At 52.1% G+C, this 7,362-nt stretch overlaps 1 pseudogene; it reads right to left on the reverse strand.

Annotated features, from left to right (window-relative positions):
* Positions 1 to 2,964: 2,964 nt before the first annotated feature.
* Positions 2,965 to 4,742, reverse strand: LOC138392017 (voltage-dependent anion-selective channel protein 3 pseudogene; annotated as a pseudogene).
* Positions 4,743 to 7,362: the final 2,620 nt, after the last annotated feature.

Raw genomic sequence — 7,362 nt, forward strand, 5'->3', positions numbered from 1 at the left:
CGGGGGGTTCCAAGTCAGCTCTTGGTGAGGTCCTGGGTAACATGCCTCTGCAGGCAGCAGGGAGCCACTGAAGGTGTGGGAGCGAGGGAGGGCATAATGAAGAGTGGGTTTGAGAGATCCCTACTGTCATGATGGGGTGGCTGAGCAGCCCAGGCCCAGCCCCGCCCCTGCCCTTAGTTTCCGCCCCCAGGTCTCCGCTGCCTGGAGAGGGAGCTCTGCCTTGCAGGCCCCAGTCATGTTGTTTGGCGCGCAGAGACGCCTTCTCTAGGCGCAGTCCTCTGCGTGCATGGCAGTTGCACTCGGTGGCCCCCTCCCAGGCTGCCGTACCACAGACCCACTTTAGCCCTTTCTCACATAGGAAAGAAATGAAGCCAGAAGAAATTGGGATGCAAATTAAGTGCAGTCTACAACAGGCCTTGTTTCAGGGTTTCCTGGATCTATAGCACATAAACCTTTAAAGTATCACACTGACTACAAATAAAGGTCATTGGAATGATTCTTTTGCCAAATATCCAAAGATCAGAAATCCAAAGCATCTTAGTAAGGTTCCAGAAGGTGCAAATGAAGCCTTTCTACGGCAAGGCATGGAGCTCTCATAAAGCGACAGGGATAGGAGGGTCCCTAAAGTGAATTAGTACATCTGAAAAAATAAGTTGCTCCCACCTGCTGGGGCTAGGAAAATCCTGAAAAACAAGAGCAATTTGGGGTGAGGACAGCTAAACCTATATCTATATATATTTTTTACAAGATATAAAATACGCTAGAAAGTGTCTCTGCTGAGGCCAGGTTACCCAGCACAGCAATCGCCCAATAGACCTGTGGGAAGGATAAAAAGTCTGGCGATAGTCCCAGCTCCGTACGGAAATTCAGCCTATGACAAAGATGTCATCTCAGATCACTGGGGAAAAGAAGGACTTAAACATAAATGGTGCTGGGAAAACTAGATGACTGTTTTGAATAAAACAATGAAATCGAGTACATATTTCACACATCACACAAGAATAAACTCTGAATCTACCAGAGATTTAAACGCAGAAACTGAAACCATATAAGGACTAAATGCACACATGGGTATTTCTGTGAAAATCTGGGTGTAGAGAAGGCTTTTTTTTTTTTTTGATAGAGTCTCACTCTATCCCCCAGGCTAGAGTGCCGTGGCGTCAGCCTAGCTCACAGCAACCTCAAACTCCTGGGCTCAAGCGATCCTCCTGCCTCAGCCTCCTGAGTAGCTGGGCCTACAGACCCAGACCCCGACGCTAGGCTGATTTTTCTATTTTTTGTAGAGACAGGGTCTTGCTCTTGCTCAGGCTGGTCTTGAACTCTGGACCTCAAACAATCCTCCCGCCTCAGCCTCCCAGAGTGCTAGTGTTACAAGGCGTGAGCCACCGTGCCCGGCTGAGAAGGCTTTTATAATTATGCTTCAAAAATTCTGATGCACTCTAAAGAACAAACTGGCAAATTAATACATAAATATTAAACAAAAACTTTTACATGGCCAAAAGCACCATAAGCCAAGTCAAAATAGAAGTAAAAAATTCAGAGACGATATTTGCAGCACATAGATAGAAGGTTAATCTAGCCAATATTTAAAAAGCTCTTAAAAGTGACCAAAAAAACAAAGAGAGAGAGAGAGAGAGATCCTTATAGCATCTTTGACTATTTATAACCCAGATACGGCAGGAGAGAGAGGAATGGGGCCCAGTGCTCCGTGACCCTGCCGGCCCACACCCAGGCCTACAGCGCAGGCCTGGCAGGCGCAGGGAGAGGCCGTGAGGCTCCCACCAGACGGGACCCGCCTCCAGGACCAGCGGTCCCAACCTGGGCACTTGGTAGCTGCGGGAACCACAGTGGGTGTTTGAGCCACTTTGCCTGGTCCTGCACTGGGGACACCAATGACTGACCATAGTGATTAAGTCAAGGCCAGTTAGGGCCACCTTGGACAGGGAGCAGCCTGAGGTACATGGGAGCCCTGGCTGGGCCAGTGGGGGCCTTGGCTGACTCAGTGTGACCCCGGATGAACTGAGGCCTTGCCTTAGTGCCCAATCTCCCACAGAAAGGTGGGGTCGTGTCCCTCCCCTGGAAACCATGGGCAGTGGAAAAGCAGGAAAGATTCACTGTGCTCGGAGTGGCCCAGGACTGTGGACAGCAGCACCTTTCCCAGCCTGTCCCTTGGAGCCCTCTCTTCACCACCTCGAGCCCCAGGTAAGCAGTCTCACCACCCTGAGACCAGCGGGCTGGAGGGGCCAGGGGCATGTGCTCTGGTGACAGCCTTTCTAAGGCACGAGCGCGGCCATCCAACTCTCCAAAAGCAGCCCAGAGGCCACCTTAGTACCATTGTGTGTGTCCAGTGTAGCCACGTGGTGCAGAAGAATCTCAGGGAGGGACTTGGGGGCCCTAAAAGCGTCAATGGTATGACGGGGGTGTGGGGGGCGCGAGGGCGGCAGTTCACGTTCCGGATGAGTCCGGGTCAAGGCTGGAGTTTGTTTTTCTGAGGCTGTTCCTCTGTCAGTTTTATATTTCTCTAAGCTCCCTCTGAGATTCACAGGTTGAGGTGAGTTTTTTTTTGTTGTTGTTGTTGTTGTTCCAAATGTGATGGGTTTATTTTATTTTACTCTGATGCAAAACCAAAGATTCCACTACAGCACAGAGACCAATATATTAACAGGTCATGGAACAGTGGTGTGGGACATGCAGGACGTGATGTACAAACTGGAGGGTCGGGTCATTTCCTTTAACATGACACTACATCGTCGCTGAGGAACATTTAAACTAACACTGCAGAACGGAGCTGAAATGTGGCACAAACATGGCGACTTCCAGGCATGCCGTCAAGCACCTCCCGCAGGATGGACCTGCAATCTCTAGACTTCCGTGTGGGGAGGGTTACAACTCTTTGGAAGAATAAAAAGTTCGTTCACACTTTTGAAATTTCACCCAAAACATAGTGGGTTCATTTCTCTTCACTTCCAGGGACAAATCTGATGCTCCACTCAAACCACATTAAGCTTCCAGTTCAAATCCCCAGCCCAACCTTGTGACTTCCTGCACTGAAGTTCTTTCCAAAAATCAAAGCTGATAGGGTCCGTCTGATGCCTGGTCGGAGGGTCTGAGTGTAACCCAGTCCAATCAAGCTGGCATTGTTTACTTTAGCAGATAGAGAAGTCCTACAGTCCAGCTCGTATTTAGCAGCGATGCCAAAACGGGTATCGTTACTGCCAGCCGTCCAAGCAAGGTTTATCGATGTTTCCATCTTCTCATTAACCTTCTGGTAGACAGAACCTCCAGATTCAGTGCCATCGTTCACATGAGTGTGCAGCTGGAAGTCTGCAGCCTTGTAACCCAGGGCAAAATTATTCTCTGACAGTTTGGACTTGGCTGTGTCAAAACTCATCTGATAGCCAGCAAGCCAACCTTCCAAAGCCAACACAGCCCAGCCATAGATGGTTGGTCCAGAAAAATCTGTATCAGCATTACTGCCAAGGCTGAAACAATCTCGTTTATAGGAGGCCTTCAATTTCCCACTCTTCTTTCCTGTGTTCGGTACAAATATGGTATCAAGAGTCAGTTTCAACCCTTAGCCAACGTATTCTCCCAAGAGATTTCTGTCCCAAGAATATTGTCTGTGTTCCATTTTTGGGTGAAGGTGAGTCCATAGTTACAGACCCTATATTTGGTCTCCAGGTTGGCTGATGCTTTCCCTGTGTCAGTGTAAGATGACCAGAAGTAGGAAACTCCACTCCACTACAAGACTTGGTTTTCAGATCTATTTTGACCACGCCAAGCCCATACCCTTTGTTGAAGACATCCTTGGCAGCCTGTCCTGGGTCACGGTGAGTCGGCGTGTTACACGTATCTCCGGCCAGAGGGCCCGCCTGTCTCCGCTCCGCCAGGGCGACGCTGGAGGTCGCCTCCGCGCCAACGCCGTCCGTGCCTGAAGTGAGTTTCTTTAAGATTCTTTTAACTGCTAGTACTAATCATACTAAATTTTTGATTTTACTGCCAATTTTTTCTATTTTATTTTGTCTCCATTCACAGTGGCAAATTTGTGAACAGATGCTTTGCCTACGCTGAGTTTTCTCTTGTTCTGTATATTCCTCTTTCATGAATCTGGTTACACAGCGTTTGATTTTTGCCCTTTGTCGGTTACTTTGCAAACACCGATTCAGTGGCAGCGTGCTTTGAGGAGTCCTGAAGGAGAGACCCCGCAGGTGAGGCGGGGGATGAGGAGGTCAGCTTGGGGGTCCACACAGAAAGGCTTGAAGAGCAAGCAGCGCTTGCCACTCCGGCGGCGCTGCGGCGTCTGTCTGAGGGTGTCTTGTCCCTGGTGTGCAGCTGTTCAAAGGTCCCTCCATTTCCCTGGGGCCTGGGACTTCCTCCACCCCCGACGCTGGCTGCCTCACGGGCGGGAAGCTGCTCCTGTCTGCCCAGGTCCGCCTGGGCGGCGCCCACCCTCCGTCCCAGCCGTTGAGCCACTTGTTTTCTTGGTTTTGTTTTTCTTACTTGTTTCTTATTTTGCCTCATCTTCTCCCTCAGTTTGTGATTTACATTCAGAAACATGTATTTCACCAGGCTAAAATATTCACTAGAGCATACTTTGATTTTCATCTACATTTTAAGAAGATGTCATTTCCCCCCTGTTCACGGTAGCACGGTTGGAAGACTTTCATTACTAGCGGGTACTGTACACATTTTCTGCATTTGACTTACGGGAACAGATTCACGCACTCACGCAACTTCTGCATGGATCACCTTCTCACGTGTCCTTCATGGAAACGTGACTTTGGCTGAAAATAGAACCGCCATACCCAGCAACCCCACTGCTGGGCATCTGTCCAGAGGAAAGGAAATCAGTGTATCAAAGAGACACCTGCAGCCCAGGCTTATCCCGGCACCGTTCGCAGCAGCCCAGGTGCTCGACCCACCCAGTGCCCACCTGAAATGGACAGACACGTACACAATCGAGCACCATTCAGCCGCTGAAAAGAATGGAATCATATTATCTGTAGCAACATGGATGGAACTGAAAGTCATTATGGTAAGTGACATACGCCGGGCACAGAAAGACAATTGTAACAGGCTCTCACTCATGTGGGAGCTAAAGAAGTGGATCTCGCGGAGGTGCAGAGTAGAGTGTCGGTGACCAGGGACTAGGAAGGGCGTGTGTGATTCTAGATGATCATACCCGCCCTTGAATTCCTTGGTATGTTTAATTGTGCAGGAAAATGTAATATGAAAACTCCTTGCAGTGGATAGGTGGGAGGGGGATGAGAGGCTGGTTGACGGGTACAAACGTGCAGTAAGTTAAAAGAAATAAGTTCGAACGCTCGATAGCAGAGTAGGGTGACTAGAGTTAACAACAGTGTATTGTGGGCCGGGCGCGGTGGCTCGCGCCTGTAATCCTAGCACTCTGGGAGGCCGAGGTGGGCGGATTGTTTGAGCTCAGGAGTTCGAGACCAGCCTGAGCAAGAGCGAGACCCCATCTCTACTAAAAATAGAAAGAAATTATATGGACAGCTAAAAATATATATAGAAAAAATTAGCCGGGCATGGTGGCACATGCTTGTAGTCCCAGCTACTCAGGAGGCTGAGACAGGAGGATCGCTTGAGCTCAGGAGTTTGAGGTTGCTGTGAGCTAGGCTGACGCCACGGCACTCTAGCCTGGGCAACAGAGTGAGACTCTGTCTCAAAAAAAAAAAAAACAAACAAAAAAAAACAGTGTATTGTGTATTTCAAAATAGCCAAAGAGAGGACTTGAAATGTTCCCAGCACATAGAGATGATAAATACTCAAGGTGACGGGCATCCCAAATACCCTGACTTGGCCATGACACAATCTATGCATGTAACGGCATCACCTGTACCTCATCAATATGTACAAGTATCATGTGTCAATTTAAAAGCATGACTTTTCTACTTATTGCAGGATGGAAGGGCTTCTCTGCGACTGCGGGGAAGACAGCAGGTGTGGGTGCTCCCGCAGGAGGGGAGGACCTCGCTGGGAGGCTGCTCGGAGCACCTCCTAGGCAGGTGCGTGTGAATGGAGAAAAGGGACTAGTTAAATATTTCCAGTAAAAATAAAACGCACATCTCTGAACAACGGGACCTGGTGAAATACAGGCCCCACTCCTGATGCCACTCTATGGGCGGCTTTCCTTGGGGACAAGGACTCCGTGCTGCTGTGTGACCCGGCTTGCCTGCCGCTGCGCTGCCCGGGGCCTGCTCGCTCGCTGCCTCTGGTCACTCAGCTTTTTGGTTTCTTTAACTACTGGACGTTTTCAGAGGAAACTCTCTAGAATTTCTCTTTTCATTAGGACAAGGCGCTTCCCGCGTGGGCGTCTGGTCCTGTGCTTCCCACCGCCAGGCCTCCACTCGCTTGCTTTTTGTTTGTGGTTCCTCTTGTGACCTTTATCTCCCTTCCCCCTCAGTGTGTAACTGCACGCGGGACACGGACGACAACACGGGTTTCTGATCAGCACTACGGCCACTGCCCGTCAGACGGCAACTGGCCAACTCTCTCTTCCCAGTGATCCTCGAGGGTTTTAGGAACCGTCTCATTCAAACGTGAATGGCCTTAAAATTCACTTACGACTGACAAACATCAGCGTTTGGTGCGTCAGCGAAGTCAGTAAACGCGGCAGTTTGCTATTTGGGAGAGTGAACTCGGACACGGTTATTGCGGCGGCACCTGCGCTCGAGGGTCGCGGCCGCGCATCTGCGCCCCATGCCTGGCGGTGGTCCCGGGAGCCCGCAGCACCGAGCCCCGCGCCCACCGCCCGCGGCACCGACCCCGCGCCCACCGCCCGCGGCACCGACCCCGCGCCCACTGCCCGCGGCACCGAGCCCCGCGCCCACCGCCCGCGGCACCGACCCCGCGCCCACCGCCCGCGGCACCGACCCCGCGCCCACCGCCCGCGGCACCGACCCCGCGCCCACCGCCCGCGGCACCGAGCCCCGCGCCCACCGCCCGCGGCACCGACCCGGCACCGACCCGGCACCGACCCCGCGCCCACCGCCCGCGGCACCGAGCCCCGCGCCCACCGCCCGCGGCACCGACCCGGCACCGACCCCGCGCCCACCGCCCGCGGCACCGAGCCCGCGCCCACCGCCCGCGGCACCGACCCCGTGGAGCGGTGCGGCCCGCGCGTGGGGCCGGCTGGAGCCCCAGGTCTGTGTCAGCGCGTCTGCGGTGTCCACACGGCGCCGGAACCGCCCCAGGACACGCGTCTCAGAACATGTCCCACTGTTCAAGCGACACATGACCATACAACCAACACCCCATTTATTCTTGTTATCAAAATCATCTGCAAAAACCGGATGCAAATTAATAGAAAGTAGAAATGTATGTGACTTGGTCTCTGTTTCC

This window comes from Eulemur rufifrons, chromosome 9 (assembly GCF_041146395.1).
Source record: "Eulemur rufifrons isolate Redbay chromosome 9, OSU_ERuf_1, whole genome shotgun sequence".
Taxonomy (NCBI): Eukaryota; Metazoa; Chordata; class Mammalia; order Primates; family Lemuridae; genus Eulemur; species Eulemur rufifrons.